Here is an 18,675-nt window from a genome sequence, read left to right on the forward strand (position 1 = left end):
CTCACTTCCACAGGCCTTGCAGAGTGTAAACAACAACAACCCAGCTTTGTTGTGTATGTAACCATAGGGATTTGTGATGTCACCTAGAACCTTCACAGCAGCGACAGCTTTATGAGGAGCATCAGCACTGCTCTGCCTGAGCAGAACCATCACCGCCATAGGTTGTCAAATAACCCGGGTTTAACCCACACAGGTAAGTCCAATGGGGTGCAGGCATGTCCTCTATGCTTACAGCTTCCCGTGGGTGTTGGTTTGATACCGTTTGGGGACAGCCAAGGAGGCATCTGCAGGCAACAAAGGTAGGTGTGTGCTTGTGTGTGTGTTTCCTATGCAGATCCTAAGCCCAGTGTCACATGCAAGTAGGAGGAGTAAGAAGGGTTCCTGGCAAATCCGGGTTATGGATTGCATTTAAAAAGGCCCCGTGGGAGTGCAATGGGCCCCTGTCTTGCTGCTTAGCAATAATGGTATGGGTTTAGGTTCTGCTGTGTGTACTGGTGGTTGACTGCCCCCCAGCCCAGAGTGTGCATGGAAAATTGTCTGGCAGCCTCCCTGACAGCAAGCAGTGATAGTGCCCATGAAGGGCACCTTGTTGGGCCCGCCCCTTTCACGGTTATCGCTTCTCGGCCTTTTGGCTAAGATCAAGTGTAGTATCTGTTCTTATCAGTTTAATATCTGATACGTCCCCTATCTGGGGACCATATATTAAATGGATTTTTGAGAACGGGGGCCGATTTCGAAGCTTGCTTCCGTCGCCCTATGCATTGACCCGATATGGCAGTATCTTCGGGTACAGTGCACCACCCCCTTACAGGGTTAAAAAGAAAGATTCCTACTTTCATTGCTACCTGCTTGCTGGCTAGCCAGCTAGCCAGCCCTGTGGGCCTTGCTGCTGCTGCAGCCAAAAAACAAAAGGTGGTGCTGCTGCTGCTTCTGCTGCTTCTGCTTCTGCTTGTGTCTGGCCGCTGTTGGAGCGTCCAGGCACAGGACTTCTGCTGCTGCTGACTAAATGGCCTCCTTAATTGGATCATTTGAGTAGCCAGCACACCTGTGCAGGTAGGGCATGACATGATAGGCAGCTGCCTTGATAGCGGGTGGGTGCTGAATGTTCCTAATTGACAAAATAAGATTAATGCTTATGAAGAAATATAAAATCTCATCCCTTCCCTAATATCGCACCACACCCCTACCCCTTAATTCCCTGGTTGAACTTGATGGACATATGTCTTTTTTCGACCGTACTAACTATGTAACTATGTAACATAACATGGGGGGGGGGGGGGGGTCTCCTGGCTGTTCACACAGGTGTGTCATTGCTGTACATTGACCATGCATTGCTTCTGTGGTATTGCAAAGGCAAAGACAAATGCTTCCAGCCATCCATTGCACTAATGGATTGGTCATCAGCTGGCTGTCTATGTCCCGCATCAATATAGACCAAAGTACAGAGGGTTAGGCTATGCTATTGTGCACCTACCTGATGCATCAGAAGGTGCGAGGCCCTTGCTGAATTCTGTGCACAGACTTTGAGATCTATACTTTAGACTGTATCTAAACCTGCTCCAACATGGACTGACATTCTGGCCTACTTTCAGCCGATGCGACTTGTCTGTCGCTGAACAGTCGCTTTTTATGTATTCAGCACCTATGTATAATGTTGTAAAAATGCTCTAGAAGCTAAAGTCGCAGAAATGTCACACATATTTGGCCTGCAACTTTCTGTGCGACAAATTCAGACAGGAAAAATCAGTATAAATCCTTAGAAAATTATCCCCCAGTGTCTCCATCTGCTGGCGGTATTGAATAAGCATTGCTGCACTGATGGGGTATGCATTAGACGAAAAAAAAGAAGAAAAAGAAGAATAATACGCCCAGAAAAGAGGCGAAAAGGAGAAAAACGTAAAAAAACGTGAAAAAAAAGTAAGAGGAAGAGAAGGGAAAAAAAGGTGGAAATGGGTTTAAAAGTGATTTCGGCGGAGAAATATATATATATATATAGTAGAATAAAGTGTCCCGCAGCACTCCAGTAGTGATCAAAATAGGTTTATTACCTCAAGGTAAGATACAACGTTTCGACCGTCACCACGGTCTTTTTCAAGCATAAGCAAGTGACACACTCCTCCCATATTTATATGGGGTACAATATCAAAAGGTGATTGTGTTCAATAAAGAAAAAACATATATTACAGTGGATACTGTGACAATTGTTAAGAAGAAGAACATAATGATACATGAAGAAAATGCATACTTTTGACAAGACAGTGTAATTAGTGCTGTACAGTATATACAATCTGACATATATCGCATCATGTGTAAGTGACAATTAGTGTACAGGTGTGTGGACATTAAAAGGTAATCAGGGTAACATGCCACGAGGTCAAACACTCACCCATCTGTGGTAATGGCGGCCATTCCCTGACGCCGTGTGTGCACACGGCTCTAGGGAATTCCGCAGACCTGCCGGAGTACAGCCAATCGCAAGGGGGCGTCGCGCGTTGCTAAGCAACGACTGTAGCTCGCGGTCCGCGCACACTCACTGTGCTTCCGGATGCCGCGGGCGCCATGACACATCAGGGAAAGAAGTGTCCTGTTTGGCGCATGCGTATAGATGTGTGCAGTTGTCAATGAAGCTATGTGTAGTGCGGGCAAGATACCCGCACTTGATCTGTCAATACATATATAATATAATCATGTGGATAAATGTATGTAAATGACTACGGAAGATGAGAAATGTGTATTGGTGTGGTGAAAGCAGGAGTGTATGTGGAAAATAATAGGTGTGTGAGTGAGTAACGGGAGATGGATGTGCATGAATGAATGGATCCTAAGTGTATAAGGAAAAGATGGGGAATTGCAAATAAATGAGAAAAAGAAAGAATAAGAATGTAAAAGGTGTACGGGTATGCATATGTAGGTGTGAGGGTGGTGGCAAGGTGTGGCTGTGAAAGCAGGTTGTGTGGAGCAACTGTATGGTATATAGTATATACATAGGAGCATGATTTTGTACATGCACGTATGTATACACATGTATCACTGTATAGCTGTGTTTGTCAGTTGATCTGGCTCACATAAAGGTGTGTATAGAGGAAAAATACAAAAACGTAGATGAGAGCAATTTCATTCTTGGTTGGCTGCACTCGGGTGGTAAGGGTCTAGAACTGGTAGAATGATCAGATAGATGATGGTCAGTGGTGTTTGATCGACGTGTCCCCTGATCATCTGCATAAAAACAAAGCAAGAATAATTAGCATGTTGAAAGAAGAACACGGTATATAATTGATCATTTAGGATTCATATACAGTGAATGATGAGTTGGTATACTGCTCAGTGTGTGTGTCACAATTTATATATACAATCAAGTTCAACTGGCAGGTCAAGTCATCGGGATAATTTGTAGATACCTGTGGTTACAGTGAAGTCTACGTTAAGTCCATGGGGGCGTAATGTGCCCAACTCATGGATCCAACGTAGTTCGCACCTTTTGAGTATGCTAACTCGGTCGCCGCCTTTTTTAGATATGGGAACATGATCTAGCAAGGTAAATCTGAGGTCATTTTCATGATGTCCAAATTCCGTAAAGTGTTTAGCTACGGGTAGGTCCAGGCGCTTCTTACGGATTGAGTACCTGTGTTGGTTGAACCTCGTTCGGAACTCCAATGTGGTTTCGCCTACATATAGCAGTTGGCAAGGGCATGTGAGAACATACACCACAAATTCAGATACACAGGTCAGGTACCATCTTATCCTGTATTGTCTGTTCGTGGTAGGATGTTTAAAATGTGGGCCCTTGTCCATGCGGGTGCAGTTAATGCAGTTCCGACATGGGTAGCTGCCTTTATTTTGTACAGTGAGGTATCTTTGTTGGCCCCCTAAACTTGTAGAGACATCTGTTTTCACAAGTTTGTCTCTCAAGTTCGGGGGGCGCCGGTAAGCCATAATGGGGTTGTTTTGGAATTCCTCTACCTGTGGAAAACTGTCTCGGAGAATATGCCAGTGTCGTTTGATAATTCTGGCAATTGTTGTGGATCTGTCACAATATGTTGACACAAAACTAATGCGTTTGTTGGATTGGGCTACTTTTGTCTGGTGCAATAGTGACTGTCGTCTGAGAGTAAGTGTCTCCTGTTTACTCCTCTCAACCAATGATTTGGGATATCCCCTCTGTATGAAATTCTTGGCCATTTTGTCGAGTGCAGGTTCTACCCTTTCGTCAAGGCTAACTATCCGTCGTGCTCTGAGCATCTGGCTTTTGGGTAGGGATCTAACCATGGGGCGAGGATGGTGACTGTTGTAGCGTAGCATGGAGTTGCTATCAGTGGGCTTGGTGTAAAGGTCAGTATGTAGTTTACCATTTTGTGAGATGACTAATGTGTCTAAGAACTGGACTGATTCTGTAGAATGAGTAAGAGTGAATTTTATGTGGTCATTTATGTTGTTGAGGAATGTCAAAAATTCGTGTAGTTGAATGGCCGTGCCACAGAACCTGCACTCGACAAAATGGCCAAGAATTTCATACAGAGGGGATATCCCAAATCATTGGTTGAGAGGAGTAAACAGGAGACACTTACTCTCAGACGACAGTCACTATTGCACCAGACAAAAGTAGCCCAATCCAACAAACGCATTAGTTTTGTGTCAACATATTGTGACAGATCCACAACAATTGCCAGAATTATCAAACGACACTGGCATATTCTCCGAGACAGTTTTCCACAGGTAGAGGAATTCCAAAACAACCCCATTATGGCTTACCGGCGCCCCCCGAACTTGAGAGACAAACTTGTGAAAACAGATGTCTCTACAAGTTTAGGGGGCCAACAAAGATACCTCACTGTACAAAATAAAGGCAGCTACCCATGTCGGAACTGCATTAACTGCACCCGCATGGACAAGGGCCCACATTTTAAACATCCTACCACGAACAGACAATACAGGATAAGATGGTACCTGACCTGTGTATCTGAATTTGTGGTGTATGTTCTCACATGCCCTTGCCAACTGCTATATGTAGGCGAAACCACATTGGAGTTCCGAACGAGGTTCAACCAACACAGGTACTCAATCCGTAAGAAGCGCCTGGACCTACCCGTAGCTAAACACTTTACGGAATTTGGACATCATGAAAATGACCTCAGATTTACCTTGCTAGATCATGTTCCCATATCTAAAAAAGGCGGCGACCGAGTTAGCATACTCAAAAGGTGCGAACTACGTTGGATCCATGAGTTGGGCACATTACGCCCCCATGGACTTAACGTAGACTTCACTGTAACCACAGGTATCTACAAGGCCCTGTGGGCCTTGCTGCTGCTGCAGCCAAAAAACAAAAGGTGGTGCTGCTGCTGCTTCTGCTTCTGCTTGTGTCTGGCCGCTGTTGGAGCGTCCAGGCACAGGACTTCTGCTGCTGCTGACTAAATGGCCTCCTTAATTGGATCATTTGAGTAGCCAGCACACCTGTGCAGGTAGGGCATGACATGATAGGCAGCTGCCTTGATAGCGGGTGGGTGCTGAATGTTCCTAATTGACAAAATAAGATTAATGCTTATGAAGAAATATAAAATCTCATCCCTTCCCCAATATCGCGCCACACCCCCTACCCCTTAATTCCCTGGTTGAACTTGATGGACATATGTCTTTTTTCGACCGTACTAACTATGTAACTATGTAACATAACATGGGGGGGGGGGGTCTCCTGGCTGTTCACACAGGTGTGTCATTGCTGTACATTGACCATGCATTGCTTCTGTGGTATTGCAAAGGCAAAGACAAATGCTTCCAGCCATCCATTGCACTAATGGATTGGTCATCAGCTGGCTGTCTATGTCCCGCATCAATATAGACCAAAGTACAGAGGGTTAGGCTATGCTATTGTGCACCTACCTGATGCATCAGAAGGTGCGAGGCCCTTGCTAAATTCTGTGCACAGACTTTGAGATCTATACTTTAGACTGTATCTAAACCTGCTCCAACATGGACTGACATTCTGGCCTACTTTCAGCCGATGCGACTTGTCTGTCGCTGAACAGTCGCTTTTTATGTATTCAGCACCTATGTATAATGTTGTAAAAATGCTCTAGAAGCTAAAGTCGCAGAAATGTCACACATATTTGGCCTGCAACTTTCTGTGCGACAAATTCAGACAGGAAAAATCAGTATAAATCCTTAGAAAATTATCCCCCAGTGTCTCCATCTGCTGGCGGTATTGAATAAGCATTGCTGCACTGATGGGGTATGCATTAGACGAAAAAAAAGAAGAAAAAGAAGAATAATACGCCCAGAAAAGAGGCGAAAAGGAGAAAAACGTGAAAAAAAAGTAAGAGGAAGAGAAGGGAAAAAAAGGTGGAAATGGGTTTAAAAGTGATTTCGGCGGAGAAATATATATATATATATATATATATATATATATATATATATATATACGCGCACACACACACATATATATAAACGTATTCTCCGTTGAGATATTGCAGCCGCTGCTGTGTCCAGGCCCAGGAGCCTTAGCACTGTGCTGTGATGTCACTCAATACCACTGACATCACTAGGTGTAAACAACATCTCTCCTTTGCTGTGTATGTGACTATGGAGCTGTTTGGTGATGTTGTCTATTATGGCCTTCATAGAAGCAACAGGAGATTGTTGCATCCATCTAGAACCCTCAGAACTACAGTGCTATGATGTCACTCACTTCCACAGGCCTTGCAGAGTGTAAACAACAACAACCCAGCTTTGTTGTGTATGTAACCATAGGGATTTGTGATGTCACCTAGAACCTTCACAGCAGCGACAGCTTTATGAGGAGCATCAGCACTGCTCTGCCTGAGCAGAACCATCACCGCCATAGGTTGTCAAATAACCCGGGTTTAACCCACACAGGTAAGTCCAATGGGGTGCAGGCATGTCCTCTATGCTTACAGCTTCCCGTGGGTGTTGGTTTGATACCGTTTGGGGACAGCCAAGGAGGCATCTGCAGGCAACAAAGGTAGGTGTGTGCTTGTGTGTGTGTTTCCTATGCAGATCCTAAGCCCAGTGTCACATGCAAGTAGGAGGAGTAAGAAGGGTTCCTGGCAAATCCGGGTTATGGATTGCATTTAAAAAGGCCCCGTGGGAGTGCAATGGGCCCCTGTCTTGCTGCTTAGCAATAATGGTATGGGTTTAGGTTCTGCTGTGTGTACTGGTGGTTGACTGCCCCCCAGCCCAGAGTGTGCATGGAAAATTGTCTGGCAGCCTCCCTGACAGCAAGCAGTGATAGTGCCCATGAAGGGCACCTTGTTGGGCCCGCCCCTTTCACGGTTATCGCTTCTCGGCCTTTTGGCTAAGATCAAGTGTAGTATCTGTTCTTATCAGTTTAATATCTGATACGTCCCCTATCTGGGGACCATATATTAAATGGATTTTTGAGAACGGGGGCCGATTTCGAAGCTTGCTTCCGTCGCCCTATGCATTGACCCGATATGGCAGTATCTTCGGGTACAGTGCACCACCCCCTTACAGGGTTAAAAAGAAAGATTCCTACTTTCATTGCTACCTGCTTGCTGGCTAGCCAGCTAGCCAGCCCTGTGGGCCTTGCTGCTGCTGCAGCCAAAAAACAAAAGGTGGTGCTGCTGCTGCTTCTGCTGCTTCTGCTGCTTCTGCTTGTGTCTGGCCGCTGTTGGAGCGTCCAGGCACAGGACTTCTGCTGCTGCTGACTAAATGGCCTCCTTAATTGGATCATTTGAGTAGCCAGCACACCTGTGCAGGTAGGGCATGACATGATAGGCAGCTGCCTTGATAGCGGGTGGGTGCTGAATGTTCCTAATTGACAAAATAAGATTAATGCTTATGAAGAAATATAAAATCTCATCCCTTCCCCAATATCGCGCCACACCCCTACCCCTTAATTCCCTGGTTGAACTTGATGGACATATGTCTTTTTTCGACCGTACTAACTATGTAACTATGTAACATAACATGGGGGGGGGGGGGGGGGTCTCCTGGCTGTTCACACAGGTGTGTCATTGCTGTACATTGACCATGCATTGCTTCTGTGGTATTGCAAAGGCAAAGACAAATGCTTCCAGCCATCCATTGCACTAATGGATTGGTCATCAGCTGGCTGTCTATGTCCCGCATCAATATAGACCAAAGTACAGAGGGTTAGGCTATGCTATTGTGCACCTACCTGATGCATCAGAAGGTGCGAGGCCCTTGCTAAATTCTGTGCACAGACTTTGAGATCTATACTTTAGACTGTATCTAAACCTGCTCCAACATGGACTGACATTCTGGCCTACTTTCAGCCGATGCGACTTGTCTGTCGATGAACAGTCGCTTTTTATGTATTCAGCACCTATGTATAATGTTGTAAAAATGCTCTAGAAGCTAAAGTCGCAGAAATGTCACACATATTTGGCCTGCAACTTTCTGTGCGACAAATTCAGACAGGAAAAATCAGTATAAATCCTTAGAAAATTATCCCCCAGTGTCTCCATCTGCTGGCGGTATTGAATAAGCATTGCTGCACTGATGGGGTATGCATTAGACGAAAAAAAAGAAGAAAAAGAAGAATAATACGCCCAGAAAAGAGGCGAAAAGGAGAAAAACGTAAAAAAACGTGAAAAAAAAGTAAGAGGAAGAGAAGGGAAAAAAAGGTGGAAATGGGTTTAAAAGTGATTTCGGCGGAGAAATATATATATATATATATATATATATATATATATATACGCGCACACACACACATATATATAAACGTATTCTCCGTTGAGATATTGCAGCCGCTGCTGTGTCCAGGCCCAGGAGCCTTAGCACTGTGCTGTGATGTCACTCAATACCACTGACATCACTAGGTGTAAACAACATCTCTCCTTTGCTGTGTATGTGACTATGGAGCTGTTTGGTGATGTCGTCTATTATGGCTTTCATAGAAGCAACAGGAGATTGTTGCATCCATCTAGAACCCTCAGAACTACAGTGCTATGATGTCACTCACTTCCACAGGCCTTGCAGAGTGTAAACAACAACAACCCAGCTTTGTTGTGTATGTAACCATAGGGATTTGTGATGTCACCTAGAACCTTCACAGCAGCGACAGCTTTATGAGGAGCATCAGCACTGCTCTGCCTGAGCAGAACCATCACCGCCATAGGTTGTCAAATAACCCGGGTTTAACCCACACAGGTAAGTCCAATGGGGTGCAGGCATGTCCTCTATGCTTACAGCTTCCCGTGGGTGTTGGTTTGATACCGTTTGGGGACAGCCAAGGAGGCATCTGCAGGCAACAAAGGTAGGTGTGTGCTTGTGTGTGTGTTTCCTATGCAGATCCTAAGCCCAGTGTCACATGCAAGTAGGAGGAGTAAGAAGGGTTCCTGGCAAATCCGGGTTATGGATTGCATTTAAAAAGGCCCCGTGGGAGTGCAATGGGCCCCTGTCTTGCTGCTTAGCAATAATGGTATGGGTTTAGGTTCTGCTGTGTGTACTGGTGGTTGACTGCCCCCCAGCCCAGAGTGTGCATGGAAAATTGTCTGGCAGCCTCCCTGACAGCAAGCAGTGATAGTGCCCATGAAGGGCACCTTGTTGGGCCTGCCCCTTTCACGGTTATCGCTTCTCGGCCTTTTGGCTAAGATCAAGTGTAGTATCTGTTCTTATCAGTTTAATATCTGATACGTCCCCTATCTGGGGACCATATATTAAATGGATTTTTGAGAACGGGGGCCGATTTCGAAGCTTGCTTCTGTCGCCCTATGCATTGACCCGATATGGCAGTATCTTCGGGTACAGTGCACCACCCCCTTACAGGGTTAAAAAGAAAGATTCCTACTTTCATTGCTACCTGCTTGCTGGCTAGCCAGCTAGCCAGCCCTGTGGGCCTTGCTGCTGCTGCAGCCAAAAAACAAAAGGTGGTGCTGCTGCTGCTTCTGCTGCTTCTGCTTCTGCTTGTGTCTGGCCGCTGTTGGAGCGTCCAGGCACAGGACTTCTGCTGCTGCTGACTAAATGGCCTCCTTAATTGGATCATTTGAGTAGCCAGCACACCTGTGCAGGTAGGGCATGACATGATAGGCAGCTGCCTTGATAGCGGGTGGGTGCTGAATGTTCCTAATTGACAAAATAAGATTAATGCTTATGAAGAAATATAAAATCTCATCCCTTCCCCAATATCGCGCCACACCCCTACCCCTTAATTCCCTGGTTGAACTTGATGGACATATGTCTTTTTTCGACCGTACTAACTATGTAACTATGTAACATAACATGGGGGGGGGGGGGGGGGGTCTCCTGGCTGTTCACACAGGTGTGTCATTGCTGTACATTGACCATGCATTGCTTCTGTGGTATTGCAAAGGCAAAGACAAATGCTTCCAGCCATCCATTGCACTAATGGATTGGTCATCAGCTGGCTGTCTATGTCCCGCATCAATATAGACCAAAGTACAGAGGGTTAGGCTATGCTATTGTGCACCTACCTGATGCATCAGAAGGTGCGAGGCCCTTGCTAAATTCTGTGCACAGACTTTGAGATCTATACTTTAGACTGTATCTAAACCTGCTCCAACATGGACTGACATTCTGGCCTACTTTCAGCCGATGCGACTTGTCTGTCGCTGAACAGTCGCTTTTTATGTATTCAGCACCTATGTATAATGTTGTAAAAATGCTCTAGAAGCTAAAGTCGCAGAAATGTCACACATATTTGGCCTGCAACTTTCTGTGCGACAAATTCAGACAGGAAAAATCAGTATAAATCCTTAGAAAATTATCCCCCAGTGTCTCCATCTGCTGGCGGTATTGAATAAGCATTGCTGCACTGATGGGGTATGCATTAGACGAAAAAAAAGAAGAAAAAGAAGAAGAATACGCCCAGAAAAGAGGCGAAAAGGAGAAAAACGTAAAAAAACGTGAAAAAAAAGTAAGAGGAAGAGAAGGGAAAAAAAGGTGGAAATGGGTTTAAAAGTGATTTCGGCGGAGAAATATATATATATATATATATATATATATATATATATGCGCACACACACACATATATATAAACGTATTCTCCGTTGAGATATTGCAGCCGCTGCTGTGTCCAGGCCCAGGAGCCTTAGCACTGTGCTGTGATGTCACTCAATACCACTGACATCACTAGGTGTAAACAACATCTCTCCTTTGCTGTGTATGTGACTATGGAGCTGTTTGGTGATGTCGTCTATTATGGCCTTCATAGAAGCAACAGGAGATTGTTGCATCCATCTAGAACCCTCAGAACTACAGTGCTATGATGTCACTCACTTCCACAGGCCTTGCAGAGTGTAAACAACAACAACCCAGCTTTGTTGTGTATGTAACCATAGGGATTTGTGATGTCACCTAGAACCTTCACAGCAGCGACAGCTTTATGAGGAGCATCAGCACTGCTCTGCCTGAGCAGAACCATCACCGCCATAGGTTGTCAAATAACCCGGGTTTAACCCACACAGGTAAGTCCAATGGGGTGCAGGCATGTCCTCTATGCTTACAGCTTCCCGTGGGTGTTGGTTTGATACCGTTTGGGGACAGCCAAGGAGGCATCTGCAGGCAACAAAGGTAGGTGTGTGCTTGTGTGTGTGTTTCCTATGCAGATCCTAAGCCCAGTGTCACATGCAAGTAGGAGGAGTAAGAAGGGTTCCTGGCAAATCCGGGTTATGGATTGCATTTAAAAAGGCCCCGTGGGAGTGCAATGGGCCCCTGTCTTGCTGCTTAGCAATAATGGTATGGGTTTAGGTTCTGCTGTGTGTACTGGTGGTTGACTGCCCCCCAGCCCAGAGTGTGCATGGAAAATTGTCTGGCAGCCTCCCTGACAGCAAGCAGTGATAGTGCCCATGAAGGGCACCTTGTTGGGCCCGCCCCTTTCACGGTTATCGCTTCTCGGCCTTTTGGCTAAGATCAAGTGTAGTATCTGTTCTTATCAGTTTAATATCTGATACGTCCCCTATCTGGGGACCATATATTAAATGGATTTTTGAGAACGGGGGCCGATTTCGAAGCTTGCTTCCGTCGCCCTATGCATTGACCCGATATGGCAGTATCTTCGGGTACAGTGCACCACCCCCTTACAGGGTTAAAAAGAAAGATTCCTACTTTCATTGCTACCTGCTTGCTGGCTAGCCAGCTAGCCAGCCCTGTGGGCCTTGCTGCTGCTGCAGCCAAAAAACAAAAGGTGGTGCTGCTGCTGCTTCTGCTGCTTCTGCTGCTTCTGCTTGTGTCTGGCCGCTGTTGGAGCGTCCAGGCACAGGACTTCTGCTGCTGCTGACTAAATGGCCTCCTTAATTGGATCATTTGAGTAGCCAGCACACCTGTGCAGGTAGGGCATGACATGATAGGCAGCTGCCTTGATAGCGGGTGGGTGCTGAATGTTCCTAATTGACAAAATAAGATTAATGCTTATGAAGAAATATAAAATCTCATCCCTTCCCCAATATCGCGCCACACCCCTACCCCTTAATTCCCTGGTTGAACTTGATGGACATATGTCTTTTTTCGACCGTACTAACTATGTAACTATGTAACATAACATGGGGGGGGGGGGGGTCTCCTGGCTGTTCACACAGGTGTGTCATTGCTGTACATTGACCATGCATTGCTTCTGTGGTATTGCAAAGGCAAAGACAAATGCTTCCAGCCATCCATTGCACTAATGGATTGGTCATCAGCTGGCTGTCTATGTCCCGCATCAATATAGACCAAAGTACAGAGGGTTAGGCTATGCTATTGTGCACCTACCTGATGCATCAGAAGGTGCGAGGCCCTTGCTAAATTCTGTGCACAGACTTTGAGATCTATACTTTAGACTGTATCTAAACCTGCTCCAACATGGACTGACATTCTGGCCTACTTTCAGCCGATGCGACTTGTCTGTCGCTGAACAGTCGCTTTTTATGTATTCAGCACCTATGTATAATGTTGTAAAAATGCTCTAGAAGCTAAAGTCGCAGAAATGTCACACATATTTGGCCTGCAACTTTCTGTGCGACAAATTCAGACAGGAAAAATCAGTATAAATCCTTAGAAAATTATCCCCCAGTGTCTCCATCTGCTGGCGGTATTGAATAAGCATTGCTGCACTGATGGGGTATGCATTAGACGAAAAAAAAGAAGAAAAAGAAGAATAATACGCCCAGAAAAGAGGCGAAAAGGAGAAAAACGTAAAAAAACGTGAAAAAAAAGTAAGAGGAAGAGAAGGGAAAAAAAGGTGGAAATGGGTTTAAAAGTGATTTCGGCGGAGAAATATATATATATATATATATATATATATATATATATATATATATATATATATATACGCGCACACACACACATATATATAAACGTATTCTCCGTTGAGATATTGCAGCCGCTGCTGTGTCCAGGCCCAGGAGCCTTAGCACTGTGCTGTGATGTCACTCAATACCACTGACATCACTAGGTGTAAACAACATCTCTCCTTTGCTGTGTATGTGACTATGGAGCTGTTTGGTGATGTCGTCTATTATGGCCTTCATAGAAGCAACAGGAGATTGTTGCATCCATCTAGAACCCTCAGAACTACAGTGCTATGATGTCACTCACTTCCACAGGCCTTGCAGAGTGTAAACAACAACAACCCAGCTTTGTTGTGTATGTAACCATAGGGATTTGTGATGTCACCTAGAACCTTCACAGCAGCGACAGCTTTATGAGGAGCATCAGCACTGCTCTGCCTGAGCAGAACCATCACCGCCATAGGTTGTCAAATAACCCGGGTTTAACCCACACAGGTAAGTCCAATGGGGTGCAGGCATGTCCTCTATGCTTACAGCTTCCCGTGGGTGTTGGTTTGATACCGTTTGGGGACAGCCAAGGAGGCATCTGCAGGCAACAAAGGTAGGTGTGTGCTTGTGTGTGTGTTTCCTATGCAGATCCTAAGCCCAGTGTCACATGCAAGTAGGAGGAGTAAGAAGGGTTCCTGGCAAATCCGGGTTATGGATTGCATTTAAAAAGGCCCCGTGGGAGTGCAATGGGCCCCTGTCTTGCTGCTTAGCAATAATGGTATGGGTTTAGGTTCTGCTGTGTGTACTGGTGGTTGACTGCCCCCCAGCCCAGAGTGTGCATGGAAAATTGTCTGGCAGCCTCCCTGACAGCAAGCAGTGATAGTGCCCATGAAGGGCACCTTGTTGGGCCCGCCCCTTTCACGGTTATCGCTTCTCGGCCTTTTGGCTAAGATCAAGTGTAGTATCTGTTCTTATCAGTTTAATATCTGATACGTCCCCTATCTGGGGACCATATATTAAATGGATTTTTGAGAACGGGGGCCGATTTCGAAGCTTGCTTCCGTCGCCCTATGCATTGACCCGATATGGCAGTATCTTCGGGTACAGTGCACCACCCCCTTACAGGGTTAAAAAGAAAGATTCCTACTTTCATTGCTACCTGCTTGCTGGCTAGCCAGCTAGCCAGCCCTGTGGGCCTTGCTGCTGCTGCAGCCAAAAAACAAAAGGTGGTGCTGCTGCTGCTGCTTCTGCTTCTGCTTCTGCTTGTGTCTGGCCGCTGTTGGAGCGTCCAGGCACAGGACTTCTGCTGCTGCTGACTAAATGGCCTCCTTAATTGGATCATTTGAGTAGCCAGCACACCTGTGCAGGTAGGGCATGACATGATAGGCAGCTGCCTTGATAGCGGGTGGGTGCTGAATGTTCCTAATTGACAAAATAAGATTAATGCTTATGAAGAAATATAAAATCTCATCCCTTCCCCAATATCGCGCCACACCCCTACCCCTTAATTCCCTGGTTGAACTTGATGGACATATGTCTTTTTTCGACCGTACTAACTATGTAACTATGTAACATAACATGGGGGGGGGGGGGGTCTCCTGGCTGTTCACACAGGTGTGTCATTGCTGTACATTGACCATGCATTGCTTCTGTGGTATTGCAAAGGCAAAGACAAATGCTTCCAGCCATCCATTGCACTAATGGATTGGTCATCAGCTGGCTGTCTATGTCCCGCATCAATATAGACCAAAGTACAGAGGGTTAGGCTATGCTATTGTGCACCTACCTGATGCATCAGAAGGTGCGAGGCCCTTGCTAAATTCTGTGCACAGACTTTGAGATCTATACTTTAGACTGTATCTAAACCTGCTCCAACATGGACTGACATTCTGGCCTACTTTCAGCCGATGCGACTTGTCTGTCGCTGAACAGTCGCTTTTTATGTATTCAGCACCTATGTATAATGTTGTAAAAATGCTCTAGAAGCTAAAGTCGCAGAAATGTCACACATATTTGGCCTGCAACTTTCTGTGCGACAAATTCAGACAGGAAAAATCAGTATAAATCCTTAGAAAATTATCCCCCAGTGTCTCCATCTGCTGGCGGTATTGAATAAGCATTGCTGCACTGATGGGGTATGCATTAGACGAAAAAAAAGAAGAAAAAGAAGAATAATACGCCCAGAAAAGAGGCGAAAAGGAGAAAAACGTAAAAAAACGTGAAAAAAAAGTAAGAGGAAGAGAAGGGAAAAAAAGGTGGAAATGGGTTTAAAAGTGATTTCGGCGGAGAAATATATATATATATATATATATATATATATATATATATATACGCGCACACACACACATATATATAAACGTATTCTCCGTTGAGATATTGCAGCCGCTGCTGTGTCCAGGCCCAGGAGCCTTAGCACTGTGCTGTGATGTCACTCAATACCACTGACATCACTAGGTGTAAACAACATCTCTCCTTTGCTGTGTATGTGACTATGGAGCTGTTTGGTGATGTCGTCTATTATGGCCTTCATAGAAGCAACAGGAGATTGTTGCATCCATCTAGAACCCTCAGAACTACAGTGCTATGATGTCACTCACTTCCACAGGCCTTGCAGAGTGTAAACAACAACAACCCAGCTTTGTTGTGTATGTAACCATAGGGATTTGTGATGTCACCTAGAACCTTCACAGCAGCGACAGCTTTATGAGGAGCATCAGCACTGCTCTGCCTGAGCAGAACCATCACCGCCATAGGTTGTCAAATAACCCGGGTTTAACCCACACAGGTAAGTCCAATGGGGTGCAGGCATGTCCTCTATGCTTACAGCTTCCCGTGGGTGTTGGTTTGATACCGTTTGGGGACAGCCAAGGAGGCATCTGCAGGCAACAAAGGTAGGTGTGTGCTTGTGTGTGTGTTTCCTATGCAGATCCTAAGCCCAGTGTCACATGCAAGTAGGAGGAGTAAGAAGGGTTCCTGGCAAATCCGGGTTATGGATTGCATTTAAAAAGGCCCCGTGGGAGTGCAATGGGCCCCTGTCTTGCTGCTTAGCAATAATGGTATGGGTTTAGGTTCTGCTGTGTGTACTGGTGGTTGACTGCCCCCCAGCCCAGAGTGTGCATGGAAAATTGTCTGGCAGCCTCCCTGACAGCAAGCAGTGATAGTGCCCATGAAGGGCACCTTGTTGGGCCCGCCCCTTTCACGGTTATCGCTTCTCGGCCTTTTGGCTAAGATCAAGTGTAGTATCTGTTCTTATCAGTTTAATATCTGATACGTCCCCTATCTGGGGACCATATATTAAATGGATTTTTGAGAACGGGGGCCGATTTCGAAGCTTGCTTCCGTCGCCCTATGCATTGACCCGATATGGCAGTATCTTCGGGTACAGTGCACCACCCCCTTACAGGGTTAAAAAGAAAGATTCCTACTTTCATTGCTACCTGCTTGCTGGCTAGCCAGCTAGCCAGCCCTGTGGGCCTTGCTGCTGCTGCAGCCAAAAAACAAAAGGTGGTGCTGCTGCTGCTGCTTCTGCTTCTGCTTCTGCTTGTGTCTGGCCGCTGTTGGAGCGTCCAGGCACAGGACTTCTGCTGCTGCTGACTAAATGGCCTCCTTAATTGGATCATTTGAGTAGCCAGCACACCTGTGCAGGTAGGGCATGACATGATAGGCAGCTGCCTTGATAGCGGGTGGGTGCTGAATGTTCCTAATTGACAAAATAAGATTAATGCTTATGAAGAAATATAAAATCTCATCCCTTCCCCAATATCGCGCCACACCCCTACCCCTTAATTCCCTGGTTGAACTTGATGGACATATGTCTTTTTTCGACCGTACTAACTATGTAACTATGTAACATAACATGGGGGGGGGGGGTCTCCTGGCTGTTCACACAGGTGTGTCATTGCTGTACATTGACCATGCATTGCTTCTGTGGTATTGCAAAGGCAAAGACAAATGCTTCCAGCCATCCATTGCACTAATGGATTGGTCATCAGCTGGCTGTCTATGTCCCGCATCAATATAGACCAAAGTACAGAGGGTTAGGCTATGCTATTGTGCACCTACCTGATGCATCAGAAGGTGCGAGGCCCTTGCTAAATTCTGTGCACAGACTTTGAGATCTATACTTTAGACTGTATCTAAACCTGCTCCAACATGGACTGACATTCTGGCCTACTTTCAGCCGATGCGACTTGTCTGTCGCTGAACAGTCGCTTTTTATGTATTCAGCACCTATGTATAATGTTGTAAAAATGCTCTAGAAGCTAAAGTCGCAGAAATGTCACACATATTTGGCCTGCAACTTTCTGTGCGACAAATTCAGACAGGAAAAATCAGTATAAATCCTTAGAAAATTATCCCCCAGTGTCTCCATCTGCTGGCGGTATTGAATAAGCATTGCTGCACTGATGGGGTATGCATTAGACGAAAAAAAAGAAGAAAAAGAAGAATAATACGCCCAGAAAAGAGGCGAAAAGGAGAAAAACGTAAAAAAACGTGAAAAAAAAGTAAGAGGAAGAGAAGGGAAAAAAAGGTGGAAATGGGTTTAAAAGTGATTTCGGCGGAGAAATATATATATATATATATATATATATATATATATATATATATATATACGCGCACACACACACATATATATAAACGTATTCTCCGTTGAGATATTGCAGCCGCTGCTGTGTCCAGGCCCAGGAGCCTTAGCACTGTGCTGTGATGTCACTCAATACCACTGACATCACTAGGTGTAAACAACATCTCTCCTTTGCTGTGTATGTGACTATGGAGCTGTTTGGTGATGTCGTCTATTATGGCCTTCATAGAAGCAACAGGAGATTGTTGCATCCATCTAGAACCCTCAGAACTACAGTGCTATGATGTCACTCACTTCCACAGGCCTTGCAGAGTGTAAACAACAACAACCCAGCTTTGTTGTGTATGTAACCATAGGGATTTGTGATGTCACCTAGAACCTTCACAGCAGCGACAGCTTTATGAGGAGCATCAGCACTGCTCTGCCTGAGCAGAACCATCACCGCCATAGGTTGTCAAATAACCCGGGTTTAACCCACACAGGTAAGTCCAATGGGGTGCAGGCATGTCCTCTATGCTTACAGCTTCCCGTGGGTGTTGGTTTGATACCGTTTGGGGACAGCCAAGGAGGCATCTGCAGGCAACAAAGGTAGGTGTGTGCTTGTATGTGTGTTTCCTATGCAGATCCTAAGCCCAGTGTCACATGCAAGTAGGAGGAGTAAGAAGGGTTCCTGGCAAATCCGGGTTATGGATTGCATTTAAAAAGGCCCCGTGGGAGTGCAATGGGCCCCTGTCTTGCTGCTTAGCAATAATGGTATGGGTTTAGGTTCTGCTGTGTGTACTGGTGGTTGACTGCCCCCCAGCCCAGAGTGTGCATGGAAAATTGTCTGGCAGCCTCCCTGACAGCAAGCAGTGATAGTGCCCATGAAGGGCACCT

The 18,675-nt window shown here is 45.7% G+C and overlaps 6 non-coding genes across 6 annotated transcripts; all 6 read left to right on the forward strand.

Annotated features, from left to right (window-relative positions):
- The first annotated feature begins 612 nt into the window (after positions 1 to 612).
- On the forward strand, positions 613 to 803 carry LOC130307750 (U2 spliceosomal RNA). The gene has a single exon (XR_008856909.1). It is a non-coding gene; the product is annotated as a U2 spliceosomal RNA (small nuclear RNA).
- A 6,486-nt stretch (positions 804 to 7,289) lies between these two features.
- LOC130307751 (U2 spliceosomal RNA) lies at positions 7,290 to 7,480 on the forward strand. The gene has a single exon (XR_008856910.1). It is a non-coding gene; the product is annotated as a U2 spliceosomal RNA (small nuclear RNA).
- A 2,089-nt stretch (positions 7,481 to 9,569) lies between these two features.
- LOC130307843 (U2 spliceosomal RNA) lies at positions 9,570 to 9,760 on the forward strand. The gene has a single exon (XR_008856985.1). It is a non-coding gene; the product is annotated as a U2 spliceosomal RNA (small nuclear RNA).
- A 2,085-nt stretch (positions 9,761 to 11,845) lies between these two features.
- On the forward strand, positions 11,846 to 12,036 carry LOC130307752 (U2 spliceosomal RNA). The gene has a single exon (XR_008856911.1). It is a non-coding gene; the product is annotated as a U2 spliceosomal RNA (small nuclear RNA).
- A 2,104-nt stretch (positions 12,037 to 14,140) lies between these two features.
- On the forward strand, positions 14,141 to 14,331 carry LOC130307754 (U2 spliceosomal RNA). The gene has a single exon (XR_008856913.1). It is a non-coding gene; the product is annotated as a U2 spliceosomal RNA (small nuclear RNA).
- Positions 14,332 to 16,418: 2,087 nt separating this feature from the next.
- On the forward strand, positions 16,419 to 16,609 carry LOC130307755 (U2 spliceosomal RNA). The gene has a single exon (XR_008856914.1). It is a non-coding gene; the product is annotated as a U2 spliceosomal RNA (small nuclear RNA).
- The last annotated feature ends 2,066 nt before the right edge of the window (positions 16,610 to 18,675 follow it).

This window comes from Hyla sarda, unplaced genomic scaffold (genome assembly GCF_029499605.1).
Source record: "Hyla sarda isolate aHylSar1 unplaced genomic scaffold, aHylSar1.hap1 scaffold_144, whole genome shotgun sequence".
NCBI classification, from domain to species: domain Eukaryota; kingdom Metazoa; phylum Chordata; class Amphibia; order Anura; family Hylidae; genus Hyla; species Hyla sarda.